The sequence below is a fragment of the Anolis sagrei genome, chromosome Y, assembly GCF_037176765.1.
Source record: "Anolis sagrei isolate rAnoSag1 chromosome Y, rAnoSag1.mat, whole genome shotgun sequence".
In the NCBI taxonomy this organism is placed as follows: Eukaryota; Metazoa; Chordata; class Lepidosauria; order Squamata; family Dactyloidae; genus Anolis; species Anolis sagrei.
This window is the reverse complement of record NC_090035.1, coordinates 29,682,089-29,705,295: the sequence shown is the minus strand read 5'-3', so window position 1 is coordinate 29,705,295 and position 23,207 is coordinate 29,682,089. Positions and strand designations below refer to the sequence as shown.

Genomic DNA, 23,207 nt, shown 5'->3' with positions numbered 1-23,207 from the left:
TGAGGAAAAAAGATTAAACAGCTCCTTCCTTCTTTTCTTCCTTTCACAGTAATTGTTCCTAACTATACATTTCCCTTGCACCCTGCCCCTAAACACCCATACCCCAACCTTACCTCCTCCCCCTCCTTCTACTTCCCTCGGCCATGCCCCCCAACTTCACGCCACGTCCCCACGTTCAAACCCCGCCCCCACCCTCCCCCGCCCCGCCCCTAAACAGGAAGGAAGGAAGGAGAAGTTGAGAAGGTAAATGGAACAAGAAAGGAAGAAAAGAAAGAAGAAAGGGAGAGAAGGAGGATGGGAAAGAAGGGAGAAAAGGAAGGAAGGAAGGAAGGAAGGAAGGAAGAAGAAAGGAGGGAAGGGAAGATATATGAAGGAAGTAAGGAAGGAGAAGTTGAGAAGGTATATGAAAGAAGAAAGATAGGAAAGAAAGAAGAAAGGGAGAGAAGGAGGATGGGAAAGAACGGAGAAAGGAAGGAAGGAAGGAAGGAAGGGAGGGAGGGAGGGAGGGAAGGTGTATGAAGGAAGGAAGAAGTTGAGAAGGTATATGAAAGAAGAAAGGTAGGAAAGAAAGAATAAAGAGAGAGAAGGAGGATGGGAAAGAAGGGAGAAAGGAAGGAAGGAGGAAAGGAAAGAAAGATAAAAAAGAAGAAAGGGAAGGGAAGGTGTCAAAAGGAAGGAAGGAAGGGGAAGAGAGGGAAAAAAGCGAAGGAAGAAGAGAAAGGGAGGGAAGAAAAGAAAGAAGGAAAAGGAAGTCTGGAAGTCAAGAGCGAAGGAAGGAAGGAAAGAGACAGAGAGGGAAGAAAGGAGAGAGAGGAAGGAAAAAAAGTGAGAAGGAAAGAGGAAGAAAAGGAAGGAGGAGAGAAGGAAAGAAAAAAGGGAAGGGAGGAAAGACGGAGTAAAGGAAAAAGAGAGAGAAGGAGAGAAAGAGGGAGGGAAGGAAAGAAATAAAGAGAAGGAAGGATGGGAGCAAAAAGCTAAGGAAGGAAGTAAACAGGTAGAGAAGGAAGAAAGGAAAGAAGAAAAGGAAATGAAGGAGTGAAAGAAAAAGAGAAAGAGGGAGAGAAGGTTGACCACAGCAATGCGTGGCGGGTAAAGCTAGTATGTGTGTGTGTGTGTATGTATGTATGTATATGTATGTGTGTGTGTGTGTGTGTGTGTGTGTGTGTATAAATGCTCATGTCGTAATGAGTGGCTTAAAAACAAAAGAACCGCTGGGCCAATACCCACCAAATTTGCCAACAAAACTCCTCACCATACAAAGCGTGACCAACAATAATAAAAATTAGAAAAATATCGAAAACAACTTAGAAATCCTTAATAAAAGGAGAAGCCATCACAGCGCATGCGTTCAGCTGTGGGGGGTGCGCACGTGCATGTAAGAGCTCATCCATTGTCTCGCGGTGGAACTTGTGGCAGCAACGGCTGCTGGGCCTCCCGGAGCCAGCCACAGCTCCACCAAAATTCACCATCTGAAACACCAGCTTGACCAACGGAGACAGAGGGGCCTCTTCCTATTCACTTCCTCAATGCCTCTTCGAGCCTCAACCGAGGGAGCAGAAGCAGGAGGCGGCTTCTCCACTCCAGAGCAACTGTGCCTGGGAGACGCTTGGCCCGCCTTTCCCAGGAGGAATTGCAGGCAGGGAGGACTCCTCCCCCTCCTCCCTGGCTGTTTCAGGGCCTGGCGTCCTCCGTCCCTCCCACCCTCCGTTCCCCCCAAGAGGTCTCCCAGAGACCCAGCAGCAAGCCCCACTCGCCCTTCCAGTGCCGCACGCCTCCCTTCCCGAGTCCCGGCGCCTTCCTGGGCAGGCGGACCTCTTTCATCTCTCCCCCCCCCCCCCCCGGCTTCCCCATAGCCCATGGGGCAGCCAGAGTGCTGTGATCCTTCCTTCCTTCCCTTATCTTCTGTTTTTCCTCCCTCCCTTCCCTTCCCTTTTCTTCTTCCCCTTCTGTTTTTCCTAACTCCTTCCCACCCTTCCCTTTCTTTATTTCCTTCCTTCCTTCCCTTCTTCCCCTTATCCTCTGTCCTTCCTTCCTTACTTACTTTATTTTCTGTTCTTTCCTCCCTCCCTCCCTTTCCCTTCTTTCCCTTCTTTCCCCTTCTGTCCTACATTTCCTTTCCATTCTTCCCTTCTTTCTCTTATCTTCTGCCTTCTTTTCTTCCTTCCCTTCTTCCCCTTCTGTTTTTCCTCCCTCCCTCCTTCCCATCCTTTCCCTTCCTCCCTTCCTTCGTTTCATTCTTCCCCTTATCTTCTGTCTTTCCTTCCTGCCTTCCCTCCCTCCCTTCTTTCCCCTTCTGTCCTACGTGGGGTGAAAGAGTGAAGGGCCCATCGCCCCCCCCCCCCACAAGCAACTCCCAAATGTCAAGGTCTTCCCCAAACTCCACTGTGCACCAATTTTGCCATACTTTCTTCCCAAGTTTGGTCCAGATTCATCTTTGTTTTGGTTCACAGTGCTCTCCGGATGTAAGTGGACTATTATTGTGCCGTTACACCCAGACGCTTTAAAATAAAACTTTGACGTGCTATCTATGTCTGGGCGAAACTGCTGGGGTCTATCTTTAGGCAGATTAAGCTTTCTGGAATAACTGAGTCCACTTCAATTTTAAACAATAAACAGGGTATTTCTTCACGAAGTGGTGCTGTTCTCATTGGGCCCCTTGAAGCCATCTTTGCTCACTGGAGGGAAGGATACTGGAGACAAAGTTGAAGTACTTTGGCCACATCATGAGGAGACAGCAAAGCCTGGGGAAGACAATTATGCTGGGGAGGGTGGAGGGCAAGGGGAAGAGGGGCCGACCTAGGGCAAGATGGATGGATGGCATCCTTGAAGTGACTGGACTGACCTTGAAGGAGCTGGGGGTGGTGACGGCCGACAGGGAGCGCTGGCGTGGGCTGGTCCACGAGGTCACGAAGAGTCGGAGACGACTGAACGAACAACAACAACATGCAGCAAGTGCGCCATGCATGTTACGTTTGAGAAACCGGCACTTTCGACCGCCCAGATCATGTTTCTTCCTGCGTCTGTGACCATGAATCCCGAGTTAGTACCACCGGAATGAGTATGCCGCATCCAGTCTCTCAAGTACTCAGAAATGGTGTCGGCCCTGTGATCCGTATCGATCACCTCCAGTGACAAGGGTGCCCAACGATGACCCGAGTCTAGGCAACCCTCCGTCTCCCACCAGTGAGCGGTCAGGGACAAATAGGAATGCCCTCCTCCCGTGCTCGTCCAGATGTCTGAGGTGAAATGTACATGGACGAGTTGTGATTTGTTCAACAGGGTTCTGAGACGTTGCTTGCATCCCTCGAACAAAGTGGGAATGACTGTTCGAGAGAAAGTTTTGCGATTCGGGATATTGTATTGTACCATGGTGCCAGGAGGTGAACTGAACAAATCAGCAAAAACCTTCCAGTTCCACCATACTGCATGATTGCATGTTGCCTGGAAGGTGATGGCTGGTGGAGAGCCATCATCTCCCAGGCAACATGCAATCAAGCAGCAGGCAGCCAATCCCGGGGGGGGGGGGGGCAGGCCGAGAAAGGGGTTTGGCCTTCTCACAGCAGGCAATAAGGCAGCCTACCCTGGGGGGGGGGGCAGGGTCAAGCCCCCCCCCGGGAGGTCCTAGAGGCTGTCTCACTAGGGGACGGATATGTAATGTTTTTTCATTTATAAATTAATTTCTAAATTATATACTTAATGATTTCGATTTTGAAGCCAAACAACCAACCAACCAACCAACCAACCACCCACCCACCCAGTGGGAATTGGTCCTTCTTACTTAACTTGCAATACTGCTACAGAAATTAGTATGTATGCAATACTTCCCAGATAATTTTCAGAGTTTTTTCAAAGTGCAATTTCTGTTACTTTTTGTTACTTTTTCTTTATTTATTTCTTATATTTACTTTCTAAGTTTTTATAATAACATTATTTTTATATATTATTAATAATTTATAATTCAATTTTATATATTATTTTTATTATTATTTATAATTATATTTTATAAATATTTTATAAATTTAATTATATTTTATTTAAATATTTATATTTTATATTATTATTTATTTCATTTATATATATAATAATATATTATTATATTATTTTATTTTATATTACTATATATTATATAATTTTATATTATTTATTATTAATATTTATTATTATTATTTATATATTATTATTATTATTTATATTTATTTATATTTATTTAAATTTAATTATTATATTATTGTTTATTTCATTATATTATTTGACTCAGTTTTGGCTACTTTATCTTATTACTTTTTTATTTAATATCTTAATATCTTGTTCTATTTGATTATTTTATTTGATTTATTTGATTTGATTTTTTTTATTTGATTTATTTTATGAAATGATTTTGTTTATAGAGCATTTAGCATTGCGTAATCGCGTCCGCCATTTTAACGAATCGATTCGTTATTATCCTAATAACAAATCGATTCGTTATTATCCTAATAACAAATCGATTCGTTTTTAATAACGAAGTTTCGGAGGTCGTTTTTGTGCATGAGCAATCGCTTCGCCATTTTTACGAATCGATTCGTTATTACCTTAACGAATCGACCCTGTTTCAATAACAAAGTTTTGGAAGTGATTTGCCCATGCGCGGGGCCCCCGCCCTCTTAACAAATCGATTCGTTAATAATAACGAAATTTCGTAAATACCCAACTTTTAAAAAGGAAAATTTTGTAATTATTTTAAATAACGAAACGCAAAAATCCCCAAAAAACGAATCGATTTTAGAAACAAATTTTTCCGTTGTTACCCAGGCCTAGTGTTTAACTCTTTGGGGCCTTTTACTTTCTGCTTCAGCAGTAGGCATCTCACTTGCACCCTTTTGAGATTGCACAGACATTATGAACCCTTACAGCAATTAAATTATACAAAAGCAAATGCAGTATATAGCACAATGCACAGCAATTTAAACTTACAGTAAAAGCAAATGCAATGAATTATGCAAAGGCAAATGCAATATAAAATACAAAGTACAGCATGTTAACGCAGCACTATATATCAATTGAAAACTATACTTTGCAAAAATTAAGAGGGAGGAACCTTCTTTGGTCGAATGACGCAAGCTACTAAGATGGCGGCTTCACCAAATTTTCAAACACCTCATGCTCCGTGGCTCAAAGGCTGGCTCTGGAAGGGAGGAAAGAAGAAACTCCTTCTCCCCGCTGTGAAGGGAGGTCACCACCGAAGGGCGAAGAGGCAAACCACCGCCGGCGACTATTCCGGCCGAGATCCTGTTGAGCCACCGCTGGCCGACTATTCCAGCCGAGATCCTGTTGAGCCACCGCTGGCCGACTATTCCAGCCGAGATCCTGTTGAGCCACCGCTGGCCGACTATTCCAGCCGAGATCCGGGTGAGCCACCGCTGGCCGACTATTCCAGCCGAGATCCGGGTGAGCCACCTCTGGCCGACTATTCCAGCCAAGATCCTGCAGCGGAGTTGCCAGGCCCGTCCGGATTCTGACCTGGTTCTGCTGGGCTCCACGCCTCTGTGCGAGTCAAAAGAACTGCCGCTGGAGCTCTGCGATTCAAGGCCTACCGCCGAAGAGCTCTGAGGGTTGCTGGGTTCTGCACAGCTGTGCAAACCCAGAGGCAGCCGCTGGGCCACGCGTGCACACGCGAGCCAAAGAGCAGGGGACAGCGAAGGGTGAGAGAATGGAGCCCTGCTCCTTCACTTTCTTTCAGTCTGGCAGCAAGCTTCACTGCAACAGACCAACTAAAACTAAAGTCTTTATGGCAGAACAGGCTAGCCTCAGGCGGAAAAAAACCCCGCTACCTATGTAAAAACTGTGCCGTTACGCCCAGACGCTTTAAAATAAAACTTTGACATGCTGCTATCTATGTCTGGGCGAAACTGCTGGGGTCTATCTTTAGGCAGATTAAGCTTTCTGGAATAACTGAGTCCACTTCAATTTTAAACAATAAACAGGGTATTTATTCACGAAGTCCTGGTAGACTTGGCTCAGCTTATCAATATTACAAAACAATCAATAAGTAATAAACTCCATCTATATTAATAAATTGTATCTATATTCAATTGTTCCCTATCTATGACTCAATTAAACTCAATTAAACTCAATTAAACTCAAACTCAATTAATCTATTATACTAAATTACTCAATAAATCTATCTATAACTAAATTAAACTCAATTGTTTTTACAATGGTATTTTCTGCGGTACCTGTCTGCCAACAGCACATCATGGATTCTTCCTAAAACTGAAGGGGCAGGGAGACCTCCAAAATGGCTGCTTCTATCCTGGAAACAGGGGCGGGCCCAAAGAGCTACTCTTTGGCCAATTATTGCAGAGGGCCTGAAAACTTTCTCTCGAACAGTCATTCCCGCTTTGTTCGAGGGATGCAAGCAATGTCTCAGAACCCTGTTGAACAAATCACAACCCGTCCATGTACATTTCACCTCAGACATCTGGACGAGCACGGGAGGAGGGCATTCCTATTTGTCCCTGACCGCTCACTGGTGGGAGACGGAGGGTTGCCTAGACTGGGGTCATCGTTGGGAACTCCTGTCACTGGAGGTGATCGATACGGATCACAGGGCCGACACCATTTCTGAGTACTTGAGAGATTGGATGCGGCATACTCATTCCGGTGGTACTAACTCGGGATTCATGGTCACAGACGCAGGAAGGAACATGATCCGGGCGGTCGAAAGTGCCAGCTTCTCAAACGTAACATGCATGGCGCACTTGCTGCATAACTGCGTAAAAGATGGCTTCAAGGGGCCCGATGAGAACAGCGCCACCGCCGTCACTCAACTCATTGACCGCTGCCGCAGAATCGCGGGCTTCTTCCACCGTAGCTCTAAGTCCGCAAAACTGGAATGCCTCCCACAACACCGGTTACTGCAGGATGTCTCAACCCGCTGGAACTCCACCTACATCATGTTGGAGCGCATGGTGGAGCAACAGAGGGCAGTCCACGCTGTCTCACTATCAATTGCGGCTCCGATAAACAAGCTGGTCCCCAACAACCAGGAGTGGATGACCATCAGTCAGGTGGTCGAGATCCTAGAACCATTCAAATTAGCCACCGAAAATCTTTCGGCACAGAAAGCACTACTCAGCCATGTGGTCCCTGTCGTCCTGCATTAGAAGAGGCATTTGGAGTCGCTGGGTGGACAAAGTACATTGCAATCGTCACCCTCCAACGTAACTCGCTCGACCCCCTTGCTGTGGAAAAGCTGGTCTTCTTGAAGGCCAACTTGCCAGTTTTGGGGTATCCTCAGATTGATTTTGATAGCACAAACCCGTAGATCACTACAGCCTTTTTTTTTGTAAATCGCTGGGTGGACAAAGTACATTGCAATCTATGGCTGGGCCCCTGTTGACTCCACAGGCTCAGGAGGTGGTCAGAAAGTTGACTTTCGCCATCCGTAAACGTCTTCACATTTGTCTTTGGTGAAACAAAAGCTGTTTCATCCAGTTGTTGTGTGTCCTGTGGCTGTTTTTGCCCCACTACAGGGCAAGCATTTTGATAGTTTTCTTTTTTTAAACTTTTACTGCTAAATATTTCTTTTATTCTTAAAAAAAAATAAAAATATTTAAAAAGAAGAAAACACTGCTGCACATTTGTCTTTGGTGAAACAAAAGCTGTTTCACCCAGTTGTTGTGTGCCCTGTGGCAGTTTCGCTCCACAACAGGGCAAGCATTTCATTTGTGTAGTTCCAACCAGTGCGGCCCATAAGCCAACACAAAGTGCTTACAGTGCTCATTATTTGTGTAGTTCCAACCAGTGCGGCCCTTCTGCTGCGACCCCCAATTGAAGACTTAAGGCCAAGTTGACACACATATAAACCACAATGACCCGGTTTATTTTCTTGCAAGATTTGGGGGAGGACAGACAATGGCTTAAGGGAAGTTTACTAGGGCTGGGGGGTTTCGTTCGTTAAAATTGTATTTCGTAATTTTTTCGGGTTTTTTTTTATAAAGAATTGATTTTGGTTTTTCTTTTAACCAGGAAGTGTGTCTTAAATTTCAAAGCAGCATCCGCCATCTTTGAAACGACTTCCGCCAATTTCGGAAGTGACGTTACAGATGGTAGGATGCTGGGAGCGCTGGTAGCCAATACGGGGTTAGTAAGGGCGGCCATTGCCCTTTAAAAGCGGCTGCGTGTCCGCGTGGCAGCATTGTAGCTGGGGAAGCGAGGGTGTACGGAGGGCTTTTTCTTGCGCAAGTGGTGGGGAGTCTGGCTTTGGCATGCATGGGGCTGGGGACAGGGAGCTTGTAGCTGTCTGCCTCCCAGTCCCTGGCTGTGGCTTGTGCTGGCTTTTTTTTGGGAGGGGAAGCATTGGGTTAAATAGATCTTTTATTACTATTCTTTTTATTTGTAATATTTATTAACAATTATTAATTACTTTTAATTCATTATAACGAAATATTTTTTTTCTTTTTTTCTGAAACTGGTGGAAGTCGTTTCAAAGATGGCGGATGCCGTTCCTCTTTTTTGGTGCCAAGGGGATTTCTCCCTGGCAATAAGTGTGTTTTGGAAATCCAGTGTTCTTTGCTTTTCTGTTAACTCAAAAGTAGTTACTTACAACCAGTGACTGTCTGCGGCCTTTGTGGCCCATTTTGGTCCAGCCCTTTTTGAAGTATAATTGCCAGATAATTTGCAAGATAATTTGGCCATCATTTAATATCTTCATAGTTTGTTTCAACAGGAGCAGGGAGGGAACAACTGGGGAAAGGGTGTATGAAAGGGAGTTGGGGGGGAGGGTTCCAGAGTAATTGCAGTGCTCGTATTTGGATAGATCCAACCAATCCAGACTCACCCAGTAATCAAGCAGTAGACAAAGGAAGTAAAGAGGAATTTTTGTCCAGGACAGGGAAAAAAAGAGGGTGACCGTATAGGTCAGGGATGGGGACCGACTTACAGCTGGCATGAGAAAAAAAGGGAGGGGTCAAAGGCCCTCTGTCAAACTTCAGGAGTACGTTCCCTTATTGCAGTCAATTCTGGGAGGGATGGGCATGCCATAGCAGTTGCACACGTAGAGCAGAGAGTTGTGGAGTAGAGGAGTGCCTCTTTTCCGGGCACCCTTGAGGCAATGCCCAACAGGGGACCGGCAGGGAACAACTGGGGAAAGGGTGTATGAAAGGGAGTTGCGGGGGGGGGGGGAAGCGTACACAGGAGTAGAGGAGTGCCTCTTTTCCGGGGACTCCAGAGGCGATGCCCAACAGTTAAGGAGTCAAAGGCCAATAATACCCTTCCCAGCCTTAACCAAGTCCTCCCAGGGGGGGTCATTGACCCCCCAGTAGTGTCTCTCTGCAGTCATCTTTCACAGCATATCAGTCGCGCTCCAGTGAGACTGCCTGCAAGGGGCGGCCGGTAACGACTGGGGGAAGGGTGTATGAAAGGGAGTTGGGGGGGGGGGGAAGCGTACACTGGAGTACAGGAGTGCCTCTTTTCCGGGCACTCCAGAGGCGATGCCCAACAGGCTGAAAGGGGAAAAAGGAAAAAAAACGGGCACCGAGAGATTGAAGCCAAAAATACAGTGGCCATGCTCTAGGTATGCTGCAGCATTCGATCGGAGGAGAAAACCAACACTGTTTGGGATGTCAAAGAGAAGAGGAAGAAACCAGGCGCCAGCTATGCATAGAAAATGTCATCCAAAGACCAAGGAAACTTCTGAGAACATCACTGTGTGACAACCCAAAGCAAAGTAAACTTGATTTTCAACATTGATTTTCCTGAATTGATTTTCAAGAAGGGCAGGAAAACAGTGGGGCACTGTATTACAAAATGATACACTGCAATAAGTAAATAAAGTAAGTAAAAAAGTAGTTTCCAAAAAGCACTGATTGCCAGGGATATATCCCCTTGGCGACCAAAACAAAGGATCAACTAAAGTACTAGCTATTTATTTATAATAATTTGTAATTTTTATTTGTAATTTTTTTTATTTTTTTGGTAACTTTTTTAATTAAATAAAAATATTATATAACGCTAAAATAAATTGTTAAAAAAATCAACTAAATGCTTGCCCTCCCAAGATTCAGTAAGGCAAGCAACAGCCACTGCCAGGGACTGGGACTTCTCAGTGTCCCCAGCCCCAAGCAATCAGTGCCACCAGTTGAAGGAAAAAAGAACCCAAAAAGGCAGTCACAAAGGCAATGTTGTTCCCGCATACAGCAGGCAATAGTAATTGTAGGCAACATAAAGCAAAGTAGACTTGATTTTCAATGTTCCAATGTTCCAAAATAATGCGTGGGGCTCTCCATCAAACTTCATAGGAACGTTCGTAAATTTCATTAAGTTCTGGGTGGGATGGGCATACCAAGCCGCCTTGATTATCTCCCAGGGAGGAAAAAAAAATAAAGAGTACTGAAAAAATGTAGCAGCTATGTTCTCTGATAAATAATACATGCAAGTCCCTTCATTTCTAATGGGTTTTTTCATTTTTTGTTTGTTTTTTGGGAGGGTTATTTTTGTGAATTTTTTGTGGGTTCTTTTGTGGTTTTTTTCCTGGTTTTCTTGTGGGGTTTTTTGTTTTGTTTTTTGGGGGTTTTATTTCTTGTTTTTTGTGGGGTTATTTTTGTTTTTGTTTTTTTTAAAAATTAAATAAATATATAAATAAATAATAGCAATAATAATTGGTTTTTTGGGGGTTTTTTGTGGGTTTTTTTCAGGTTTTCTTGTGGTTTTTTGTTTTTTGTGGATTTATTTCTTGTTTTATGTGGGTTTTTTGTTTTTTTTGTTTTTTGTAAATTAAATAAATATATAAATATATATATATAGCAGCTGTTTTTTGGTGAGTTTCTTTGTTTTCCTTTTTTTCCTGTAAATTAAATAAATAAATACATACATACATAATAGCAGCTGTTCTCTAATAAATATAAAAATAAAAATATACATGCAAGTCCATTCATTTTTAATGGGTTTTTCATTAGGTTTTTTTGTGGGTTTTTTAAATGAGTTTATGGGTAAGGGAGTTGGGGGAAAGCGTACACAGGAGTAGAGGAGTGCCTCTTTTCCGGGCACTCCAGAGGCGATGCCCAACAGGCTGAAAGGGGACCGGCAGGGAACGACTGGGGAAAGGGTGTATGAAAGGGAGTTGGTGGGGGGAGAGCATACACTGTAGTACAGGTGTGCCTCTTCTCCGGGCACCCCAGAGGCGATGACCAACAGGCTGAAAGGGGACCGGCAGGGAATGACTGGGGAAAGATGGGCAGAGATGCTGTGAACGCGAAGTGCACAAATGACAACCCCAGGGGCGGTAGGGAACGACAGCTCCCTTGTTATGAATGCCCTACGCAGGCGCCCTCTTTTCCGGGCACCCCAGAGAGATGTAGCCTGAGAAGTGGACTTTGGCCACAACAGGAGGTAAGGGACTGGGGGGAAAGCATACACACTACACAGGAGTAGAGGAGTGCCTCTTTTCCGGGCACTCCAGAGGCGATGCCCAACAGGCAGAAAGGGGACCGGCTGGGAATGACTGGGGAAATGGTGTATGGAAGGAAGTTGGGGGAAAGCATACACACTACACAGGAGTAGAGGAGTGCCTCTTTTCCGGGCACTCCAGAGGCGATGCCCAACAGGCAGAAAGGGGACCGGCAGGGAACGACTGGGGAAAGGGTGTATGAAAGGGAGCTGGGGGGAAAAGAAGTTTTTTGTGGGGTTTTTGGGGTTTTTTTTGTTTTTTTAATTAAATAAATAAATAAATACTAGCAGCTGTTTTTTGGTGAGTTTTTTGTTTTCCTTTTTTTGGAAATTAAATAAATAAATAAATACATAAAAAATAGCAGCTGTTCTCTAATAAATATTAAAATAAAAATATACTTGCAAGTCACTTCATTTTTAAAGGGTTTTTCATTAGGTGTTTTTTGTGGGTTTTTTGTGGGGGTTTTTTATGAGGTAGGTAGTTTATGGGTAAGGGAGTTGGGGGAAAGCATACACAAGAGTAGAGGAGTGCCTCTTTTCCGGGCACTCCAGAGGCGATGCCCAACAGGCTGAAAGGGTACTGGCAGGAAATGACAGGGGAAAGGGTGTATGACAGGGAGTTAAGGAAGGTAAAGAGGAGGGGAAAGTGTGTATGAAAGGGAGTTAAGTGAGGTAAAGAGGAATTTTTGTCTCATTGCAGATGTCATCCTTCGATGCAATGGCAAAGTCAAACTTCCATTTGAGCGAGCGAGAGGGATAGCAGAGATGCTGTGAAAGCTAAATGCACTCATGACACCCGCAGGGCGGCCGGTAAGGACTGGGGAAAGAGTTGGGGGGGAAGCGTACACAGGAGTAGAGGAGTGCCTCTTTTCCGGGCACCCCAGAGATGATGCCCAACAGGCAGAAAGGAGACCGGCAGGGAACGACTGGGAAAAGGGTGTATGAAAGGGAGTTGGGGGGGAAGCGTACACAGGAGTAGAGGAGTGCCTCTTCTCCGAGCACCCCAGAGGCGATGCCCAACAGGCAGAAAGGGGACCGGCAGGGAATGACTGGGAAAAGGGTGTATGAAAGGGAGTTGGGGGGGGAGCATACACAGGAGTAGAGTGGCGAGGTCAAGCTTGCTTTCGAAAGAGAAACTTGCCTAAAAGTCGCCATTAAAATCATCAATAAAAAGAAGTGCATCCACGAAAATGTAGAGAGGACGGGGGGGGGGAAGCATACACAGGAGTAGAGGAGTGCCTCTTTTCCGGGCACTCCAGAGGCAATGCCCAACAGGCAGAAATGGGACCGACAGGGAACGACTGGGGAAAGGGTGTATGAAAGGGAGTTGGTGGGGAAACGTACACTGGAGTACAGGAGTGCCTCTTTTCCGGGCACTCCAGAGGCGATGCCCAACAGGCAGAAAGGGGACCGGCAGGGAACGACTGGGGAAAGGGTGTATGAAAGGGAGTGGGGGGGGAAGCGTACACTGGAGTACAGGAGTGCCTCTTCTCTGGGCACCCCAGAGGCGATGCCCAACAGGCAGAAAGGGGACCGGCAGGGAACGACTGGGAAAAGGGTGTATGAAAGGGAGTTGGGGGGGAAGCATACACAGGAGTAGAGACTGCCTCTTTTCCGGGCACTCCAGAGGCGATGCCCAACAGGCAGAAAGGGGACCGGCAGGGAACGACTGGGGAAAGGGTATATGAAAGGGAGTTGGGGGGGGAAGCGTACACTGGAGTACAGGAGTGCCTCTTCTCCGGGCACCCCAGAGGCGATGCCCAACTGCTGCCTTTTTGCCTGCTGTGAGGCCAAAACCTTCCTGGCCTTCTCCATGCCCTCCCGGGGGGGGCATTGGACATTCACAGCATCTTTCACTGCATCTTTCACAGCATCTCAGCCGTCCCCCAGTGAGACAGACTGTAAGTCCTCCGGGGGGGGCTCTTGACCCTGGCCCCCCGGGATTGACCGCCTGCTGCTTGATTACTGGGTGTAGGCCAATACCCTTCCCAGCCTTCTCCCATGCCCTCCCGGGGGGACATTGGTCAGTGCCCCCCGGGAGTGTCATTGTGTGCATGCACTTATCTTTCACAGCATATCAGCTGTCCCCCAGTGAGACAGGCTGTAAGTTCTCCCAGGGGGGGCATTGGACATTCACACACACCCCCCCCCCCGGGAGTGTCATGCTGTGCACTTATCTTTCATAGCATCTAATCCCAGCCGTCCCCCAGTGAGACAGGCTGTAAGTCCTCCCGGGGGGGGGTTCTTGACCCTGGCCCCCCCGGGATTGGCCGCCTGCTGTTTGATTACTGGGTATAGGCCAATACCCTTCCCGGCCTTCTCCCATGCCCTCCCAGGGGGACATTGGTCAGTGCCCCCCGGGAGTGTCATGGTGTGTATGCACTTATCTTTCACAGCATATCAGCTGTCCCCCAGTGAGACAGGCTGTAAGTTCTCCCAGGGTGGCATTGGACATTCACACACACCCCCCCCCCCCGGGAGTGTCATGCTGTGCACTTATCTTTCACAGCATCTAATCCCAGCCATCCCCCAGTGAGACAGGCTGTAAGTCCTCCCGGGGGGGGGGGGTCTTGACCCTGCCCCCCCCCGGGATTGGCCGCCTGCTGTTTGATTACTGGGTGTAATCAAACCAATACCCTTCCCGGCCTTCTCCCATGCCCTCCCGGGGGGACATTTGTCAGTGCCCCCCGGGAGTGTCATGGTGTGCATGCACTTATCTTTCACAGCATATCAGCCATCCCCCAGTGAGACAGGCTGTAAGTTCTCCCGGGGGGGCATTGGACATTCACACCCCCCCCCCGAGAGTGTCATGCTGTGCACTTATCTTTCACAGCATCTAATCCCAGCCGTCCCCCAGTGAGACCGACTGTACAACCTCCCGGGGGGGCTTGACCCTGCCCCCCCGGGAATGGCTGGCTGCCTGCTTTGTGAAGGCCAATTCCCTTCCTGGCATTCTCGAAATCGTATTTAGTTTTTTTTTATAATGATAACACAACGATATCGATGTTTTTTTCAAACCCGGAAGTATATTTTCTAAATCGAAGCATCATCTGCCATCTCACAGGGAGCTTGTAGCTGTCTGCCTCCCAGTCCCTGGCTGTGGATGCGGCTTGTGCCGCCTTTTTTTTTTGGGAGGGGAAGCATTGGGTTAAATTGATATTTTATTATTATTGTTTTTATTTTTAATATTTATAAACAATTACAAATTACTTTTAAATCATTACAACGAAATAATTTCTTTTCCTTTTTTTCCGAAACTGGTGGAAGTCGTTTCAAAGATGACGGATGCTGTTCCTTTTTTTTGGTGCCAAGGGGATTTCTCCCTGGCAATAAGTGTGTTTTGGAAATCCAGTGTTCTTTGCTTTTCTGTTAACTCAAAGTAGTTACAACCAGTGACTGACTGCGGCCTCTGTGGCCCATTTTGGTCCAGCCCTTTTTGAAAATCCACTGTTCTTTGCAGTGGCAGAGCAAGATCGAACTTGGCGCACAGAGCCAACATAACCCACTCTACATTCAGGGGACGAGTGGAGAAGGATTAACCATGCATAATGGGATTTGATTTGCAGTACCTTCACGAACTGAAAACCGATAAAGAACACCTTTGTAACATTATGCCTTTCTCAAGTAATCCTGCTTGCACCATGTCCCCAATGTAGTTTGTAATAAATGTAACACCACGAACGAGGAAAGTGCTGGGACTTCTTATAAGTGCGGCCAATGTCCCCACAGACAGCAGGTGTGTTGTTTTTGTAACTCATTTGTGGTTATAGTAAAGCAAAGTAAAATTGATTTTCAATAAGTGCTGGGAGTTATTATAAGTGCGGCAAAGGTCCCCACAGACAGCAGGTGTGTGTTTTTTGTAACTCATTTGAGGTTAAAGTAAAGCAAAGTAAAATTGATTTTCAATAAGTGCTGGGAGTTATTATAAGTGCGGCCAATGTCCCCACAGACAGCAGGTGTGTGTTTTTTGTAACTCATTTGAGGTTAAAGTAAAGCAAAGTAAAATTGATTTTCAATAAGTGCTGGGAGTTATTATAAGTGCGGCCAATGTCCCCACAGACAGCAGGTGCGTGTTTGTGTATTGTAACTCATTTGAGGTTAAAGTAAAGCAAAGTAAAATTGATTTTCAATAAGTGCTGTACCCCAAAGGGCCAACTGGGTGATACAGCTTTTGTTTCACCAAAGACAAATGTGTTTTTTTCTTTTTTTAAGTTTTTTTAATTTTTTTAATAATAAAAGAAATATTTAGCAGAATAAGTTTTAAAAAAGAAAATTATCAAAATGCTTGCCCTGTAGTGGGGCAAAAACAGCCACAGGACACACAACTGGGTGATACAGCTTTTGTTTCACCCATGACAAATGTGCAGTGTATTCCTTTTTTTTCAATTTTTTTTTAAAAAAGCAAAAGTACACATGGTGATGATCAACAAGGGCAATGTTCCCGCATACAGCAGGCAATAGTTATTTTAGCGTACACTGGAGTAGAGGAGTGCCTGTTTTCCGGGCACCTCAGAGGCAATGCCCAATAGGCTGAAAGGGGACCGGCCGGTAACGACTGGGGAAATGGTGTATGAAAGGGAGTTGGGGGGAAGCGTACACAGGAGTAGAGGAGTGCCTCTTTTCCGGGCACTCCAGAGGCAATGCCCAATAGGCTGAAAGGGGACCGGCTGGGAATGACTGGGGAAATGGTGTATGGAAGGAAGTTGGGGGGAAGTGTACACAGGAGTAGAGGAGTGCCTCTTTTCCGGGCACCCCAGAGGCGATGCACAACAGGTTGAAAGGGGACCGGCAGGGAACAACTGGGGAAAGGGTGTATGAAAGGGACTTGGGAGTTGGGGGGAAGTGTACACACAGGAGTATAGGACTGCCTCTTTTCCGGGCACTCCAGAGGCGAAGCCCAACAAGCTGAAAGGGGACTGGCCAGGAACGACTGGGGAAAGGGTGTATGTATGAAAGGGAGTTGGGGGGGGGGAAGCGTACACACAGGAGTATAGGACTGCCTCTTTTCCGGGCACTCCAGAGGCGAAGCCCAACAGGCTGAAAGGGGACTGGCCGGGAACGACTGGGGAAAGTTGGGGGCGGGAAGCGTACACACAGGAGTAGAGGAGTGCCTCTTTTCCGGGCACCCCAGAGGCAATGCCCAACAGGCTGAAAGGGGACTGGCCAGTAACAACTGGGGAAAGGGTGTATGAAGCAGGCAGTAGTAATTTAAGGCAACACAAAGCAAAGTACACATCAGGACAATGTTCCTATATTCAGCAGGCAGTAGTAATATTAGGCAACACAAAGCAAAGTACACATGGTGATCAATAAGGGCAATGTTCCCTCATTCAGCATGCAATATACCAATCTACGGGACAGAGCAAGGGTTAGGGTTAGGGTAAGGGTAAGGGTATTCAAAGTAATTCAATTCGGGTTTTTGAAAACAGGAGGCTACTAAGGTTATCTACGGCACGGACCAAGGGTTGCTGTCGAAATCAATCTCAGGGTAGCCCAAAAGTGGCAAGTTGGCCTTTAAGAAGACCAGCTTTTCCACTGCAAGGGGGTCGAGTGAGGTACGTTGGAGGGTGACGACATCTCCTGCCAGGCTGAAGACCCTCTCACTCTGCATGCTAGTTGGTGGGCAGCTGAAATACTTGCGTGCAACGGTTGAGAGGTCAGGCCATGTATTGCTTCGGGAGGACCAGTACGCCAATGGATCGCTGGGTACAATCTCCTGAGGCTTCTCAAAGTAACGATTGACAGAGAACTCTGCCGAGTCAATCTTTGCCGCCTGGGCCGACAAAGATGTTCCTTGCCCTGCCATCAAAACGATACTGTCGGTTATGAAATGCTCTGCTCTCCTCTTTTTCAGCTGCATTGCTCTTCCTTCATCCCTGGTAGGTGGCAAGGTGGGACTAATGTTATCGGTGCTGCCGTAACCGCTGGTGTTTCAGGGAGTAACGGCAGCAGGAATTTGCTCTGAGCGTTCCCCCCACCCTCCGAGAGTATTCTTCTTTCACGAGCGAGAGAAGTTCGGCCTTCCACTTTGGCAGTTCTTTGGGGCAGACAGAGTCCTTGATGCAAGGATCGCAGAGTGCTGCCAAAACATGAGTCTTACTCTCCATCAACGGTAGAAGACGTTTACGGAGGGCGAAATTCAACTTTCTGACCACCTCCTGGGCCTGTGGAGTCAGGGGCCCAGCCATAGACTGCAATGTACTGTGTCCACCCAGCGACTCCAAATGGCTCTTCAAACGCAAGATGACTGGGACCACATGGCTGAGTAGTGCTTTCTGTCCTGAAAGTTGTTCGGTGGCCAGTTTGAATGGTTCTAGGATCTCAACCAGCTGAGTGATGGTCATCCACTCCTGGTTGTTGGGGACCAGCTTGTTTATCGGAGCCTCAATTGATAGTGAGTCAGCATGGACTGCCCTCTGTTGCTCCACCATGCGGTCCAACATGATGTAGGTGGAGTTCCAGCGGGTGGGGACATCCTGCGGTAACCGGTGTTGTGGGAGGCACTCCAGGATCTGCCTGTCACGCAGCAGTTTTGCGGACTTAGAGCTACGGTGGAAGAAGCCCGCGATTCTGTGTCAGCACTCAATGAGTTGAGTGGCGCTGTTCTCATCGGGCCCCTTGAAGCCATCTTTTACACAATTATGCAGCAAGTGCGCCATGCATGTTACGTTTGAGAAGCCGGCATTTTTGACCGCCCAGATCATGTTCCTTCCTGCGTCTGTGACCATGAATCCCGAGTTAGTACCACCGGAATGAGTATGCCGCAACCAGTCTCTCATCATCTCTCGCAAGTACTCAGAAATGGTGTCGGCCCTGTGATCCGCATCTATCACCTCAAGGGACAGGAATGCCCAACGATGACCCGAGTATAGGCAACCCTCCGTCTCCCACCAGTGAGCGGTCAGGGACAAATAGGAATGCTCTCCTCCCGTGCTCATCCAAATGTCTGAGGTGAAATGTACATGGACGGGTTGTGATTTGTTCAACAGGGTTCCCTCGAACAAAGTGGGAATGACCATTCGAGAGAAAGTTCTGCGACTTGGGATATTGTACCATGGTGCCAGGAGGTGAACAAATCGGCGGAAACCTTCCCGTTCCACCATACGGAAGGGCTGGTGGTCCAGAGCCATCATCTCTCCCAGGCGACATGTTACTGATGGCAGCTTAAATCCAGATCTCACCCTTGTAACTTGGACGCCCCAAGCATAGATGGTTTTCTGCATGGGGCCTGTTGATGTGGTTGGAGTGCTCTTTGTACTGCTGCATCTGCTGGCAACTTCAACTGTGTCCAACTTCACATTTGGGTGGTGTCTCTTAATGTGCATCCTTAGCCCTGTTGTGGCAAGATGCCTCATATCTTTTCCTCTGCTGACGCTCACACCGCAATGCCTGCAAACTGCCAAAGTGGCCCTCTGATTATGGACGTCGTAATGATCCCATAGGAGCGATCTCGGCCTACCCCTACTACGCACTTCAGATCTACTCATGCTCGTGTTTGGACTGTCGGTGTTTGTGGAAGGGAATAGAATTGTTGGTTGTTTCTGTAGCTTGCCCTCCAGCAGCATGCAGTCCTCTTGATCACTAATTCCTGTGGTGGAATCAGATTCCATATTGTCTTCCTCCCATTCCTCTGACACGTCCACCTCCTCGCCCTCCTCTTCATAACAAGTAGTATCAGAGGTACTTGGAAGGACATCAGGATCTGAACGTAGAGTCTTTTGAAATGATGAAGAAGGTTCTGCCATCTCACAGCTGGTTGAAGCATCTGTGGGTGTTTCAATAACCATCTCGTTGGTTGAATGTTCCCTTCTTGTCAATGTGTTCATCTTCAGTCCCCTGCCTTTCTTAGGTATTTGCGATAACACTTGGCCCTTGCGACTAGAAAAGCCGGGAAGGAAGCGTTTCATCACACTGGTTGGAACTACACAAATAAGGAAGGAGCACTGTATTATAGCACTTTGTGTTGGCAACAGGGCCGCAGTGGTTGGAACTACACAAATAAAGAAGGAGCACTCTATTATAGCACTTTGAGGTGGCTAATGCGCCGCACTGGTTGGAACTACACAAATAAGGAAGGAGCACTGTATTATAGCACTTTGTGTTGGCAAAAGGGCCGCACTGGTTGGAACTACACAAATAAGGAAGGAGCACTGTATTATAGCACTTTGTGGTGGCTAATGCGCCGCACTGGTTGGAACTACACAAATAAGGAAGGAGCACGGTATTATAGCACTTTGAGGTGGCTAATGCGCCGCACTGGTTGGAACTACACAAATAAGGAAGGAGCACTGTATTATAGCACTTTGTGGTGGCTAATGCGCCGCACTGGTTGGAACTACACAAATAAGGAAGGAGCACTGTATTCATAGAATCATAGAATCAAAGAGTTGGAAGAGACCTCATGGGCCATCCAGTCCAAACCCCTGCCAAGAAGCAGGAATATTGCATTCAAATCACTCCTGACAAATGGCCATCCAGCCTCTGCTTAAAAGCTTCCAAAGAAGGAGCCTCCACCACACTCCGGGGCAGAGAGTTCCACTGCTGAACGGCTCTCACAGTCACGAAGTTCTTCCTAATGTTCAGATGGAATCTCCTCTCTTGTAGTTTGAAGCCATTGTTCCGCATCCTAGTATTATAGCACTTTGTGTTGGCAAAAGGGCTGCACTGGTTGGAACTACACAAATAAGGAAGGAGCACTGTATTATAGCACTTTGAGGTGGCTAATGCGCCGCAGTGGTTGGAACTACACAAATAAGGAGGGAGCACTGTATTATAGTACTTTGTGTTGGCAAAAGGACCGCACTGGAACTACACAAATAAGGAAGGAGCACTGTATTATAGCACTTTGTGTTGGCAAAAGGGCCGCACTGGTTGGAACTACACAAATAAGGAAAGAGCACTGTATTATAGCACGTTGTGTTAGCACTGGTTGGAACTACACACAAATAATGAGCACTGTATTATAGCACTTTGTGTTGGCAAAAGGGCCGCACTGGTTGGAACTACACAAATGAAATGCTTGCCCTGTTCTGGAGCGAAAACAGCCACAGGACACACAACAACTGGGTGAAACAGCTTTTGTTTCACCAAAGAGAAATGTGTTTTTTCTTTTTTTTGAATATTTTTTTTACTTTTTCTAAATAATAAAAGAAATATTTAGCAGAAGAAGTTTAAAAATAGAAAATTAACAAAATGCTAGCCCTGTAGTGGGGCAAAAACAGCCACAACAACTGGGTGAAACAGCTTTTGTTTCACCAAAGAGAAATGTTTTTTTTCTTTTTTTTGGAATATTTTTTAAATATTTTTTAATAATAAAAGAAATATTTAGCAAACAGTCAAACACACAAGAGCAGCAAGCAATGCCTCCTGCTAGCCCTGTAGTGGGGCAAAAACAGCCACAGGCACACAACAACTGGGTGAAACACACACACACACACAAGAGCAGCAAGCAATGCCTCCTGCTCCCTCCCACCCAAAATGCTCTCCCGAGTCCCAACAGCGATTGAAGCAATAGCAAGCCTCCCGCACCTCCCGTCTCCTCGCCTTCCCACCCAGCAATGAGCAATGCGGCCACGCGGAGCCGCTTTTAAAGGGCATCCCGCCCAATCAGAATGAGACACGGTGCTTGGGAGCGCCGGATTGGCTCCCGGCGCACCCAGCATCCTCCATCCTTAAACGTCATTTCCAAAACGGGCGGAAGCTCGTAAAAAAGATGGAGGATGCTGTTTCGCTATTAAAAAACACTTCCGGGTTTGAAAATAAGTTTTGAAATCATTTTGTAAATAATAAAAATAACGAATAATTAACGAATTACAAAATTAACGAACAAAACTGCCCAGCCCTAGAATTTACCGCTAAACATATACAAACTCCTTTGTATACAAAACACCAAAACAGTAAAAACATTAAACACTCTCAACAAGCAAAACAAGAACACTGATTGGTCTGTCCAGGACAGACATTTTGTCCTTGTTGTAAGTCTTTAATTGAACTTTCCTGACCTCACCGTCAGGGCAAGGAAAGGTCTTTAGTATGATGCCCATGGGCCAAGCATGGCGGGGCAAGTCTTTGTCCTTTCATGGTAATAACGAACGAGCAACAATACAATGCGACTATTGGGGGGTATGATAATGGGGTTTCTTACACACATCTTAAGTTTAGCCTTAGCTAACCTTCCTCCCACTCCCAAAATACCCTCCCTAAAAGACTGGCTCTGGCCCCAACCAGGGAATTGTGCAGTTTGGCTGGAATGGAGACGTCCACTTCTTTTATGTTAGCCAGCTCCCTCTGGATGGCCAGGATGTGGTCCCGGGCACCTTTGCAATTGACCTTCCTAATTTTCAGGATTACCTCCGAGTTGCTATTTTCTATGGGGAGGTCAATCTTGGTATTGGTTTCCTCTTGAATCTTTTTGATGTTGGCGCCTCCCTTCCCAATAATGTTCTTGTGGAACTGTTTGAAGATAGGGACTGTTACTTCAGCTACCATCACACTCTTCTTCTTTAGGGACCAGAGTCTTTTCTCTGCCACATGCCCGTTGTTTGGCAAAATGGTCCTATTTGACTTAAAAGGCAGAGGGGCTATCCAATTTCCTATAACTGTCCAGCCCAATGGCAGTAGTTGTGCAATAGGCACACCTGGAGGTCCCTTAACTTGGTCGTTCATGCAGAACAAGCTCGGGCAGTCCAAACCAAGCAAAAGGGCAATGTCAACATCTGGCAGAAAAGCTGGTATGGCATTCTTCAGCCTTCGCAGATGAGGATGGGCCTCCACAACTTCTCGGGTAACAATCTGCTTTTTGTTCCGAGGGATGGAGGAACACTCAATGAGGTCTGGCAACTTGAACTGTTTCTTTTGGTAGCAAGAGAAAACAACAAAACCGGAAGCTACGCGACCCTGCAACTTCTTCCTTCCTACACACGTTGACATAGTGTAGTCGACCGTCTTCGTTTTTAGGTCGAACATTTGGAAGAACTCTGGACTAGCCAGGGAAGCGTTGCTCTGTGAATCCAAAGCCACATAAAGTCTCTTTTTCAGCAAAGGGCTTTTGGCTGGATACACATCTGCCAGGCAGATGGGATGGCAGACTGATGCGCGTCAGAGCACAGCTCAGTGCAGGCGACTGTTGGAACATCTTCCTGCATCGGTAGTGCACTCTGCTTATTGGTGGCTTCAGTAGGTGGCGTTTCCTTTGCAGACGTGTCCCCTTTGGTGTGGGAGACAGCGTTGGAGTTGTGCATTGCAGTGCAATGCTTGGGGCTGTTGCACCTTTCGCACTTGATGCTTTCTTTGCACTGGGACGCGAAATGTGGAATTGCTCCACAGCACCTAAAACAGATGCCCTGCTTTTGGACTAACTGTTGTCTTTCTTTATATGGCTTCTTGCCAAATTCCCGGCAGTTGGCCAAACTGTGGGGCTTCTAATGAATGGGACAGAGCACCTCTTTCACCTCCGACCTAGGTTCGTCGTGTTGAGTTTCAACCGCCTTTACACTGACTGGTCTTTTGGCCTCTCTAGGTGGTTTCTCATCCACTTTAGGTGCCTTCTCTGGATTGATCCCTTGGTACAAGGTGGGAAGGCCCGTCTGTGGATCGTTCCTTTCTCTGGCTGCTCTGGTGATGAACTGGACCAGATGGGAGAATGGAGGGTAAGCCTGAGAATGGGCCTCCTTGTAGTTGAAAACTTCCTTCCCCCAGGATTCTTGGAGGGTGAAGGGAAGCTTACTCAGGATCTGCCGCTGAGACAGGTACTGATCGAGGCACTTGAGACCAGGCAGCTC

At 46.7% G+C, this 23,207-nt stretch overlaps 1 protein-coding gene across 2 annotated transcripts in view; it reads right to left on the bottom strand.

Moving 5' to 3' along the window:
• LOC137095440 (protein archease-like) overlaps nt 1-23,207 on the bottom strand; it is a 60,773-nt gene that overhangs the window by 3,926 nt on the left and 33,640 nt on the right. The gene's annotated exons all lie outside the window — the stretch shown is intronic.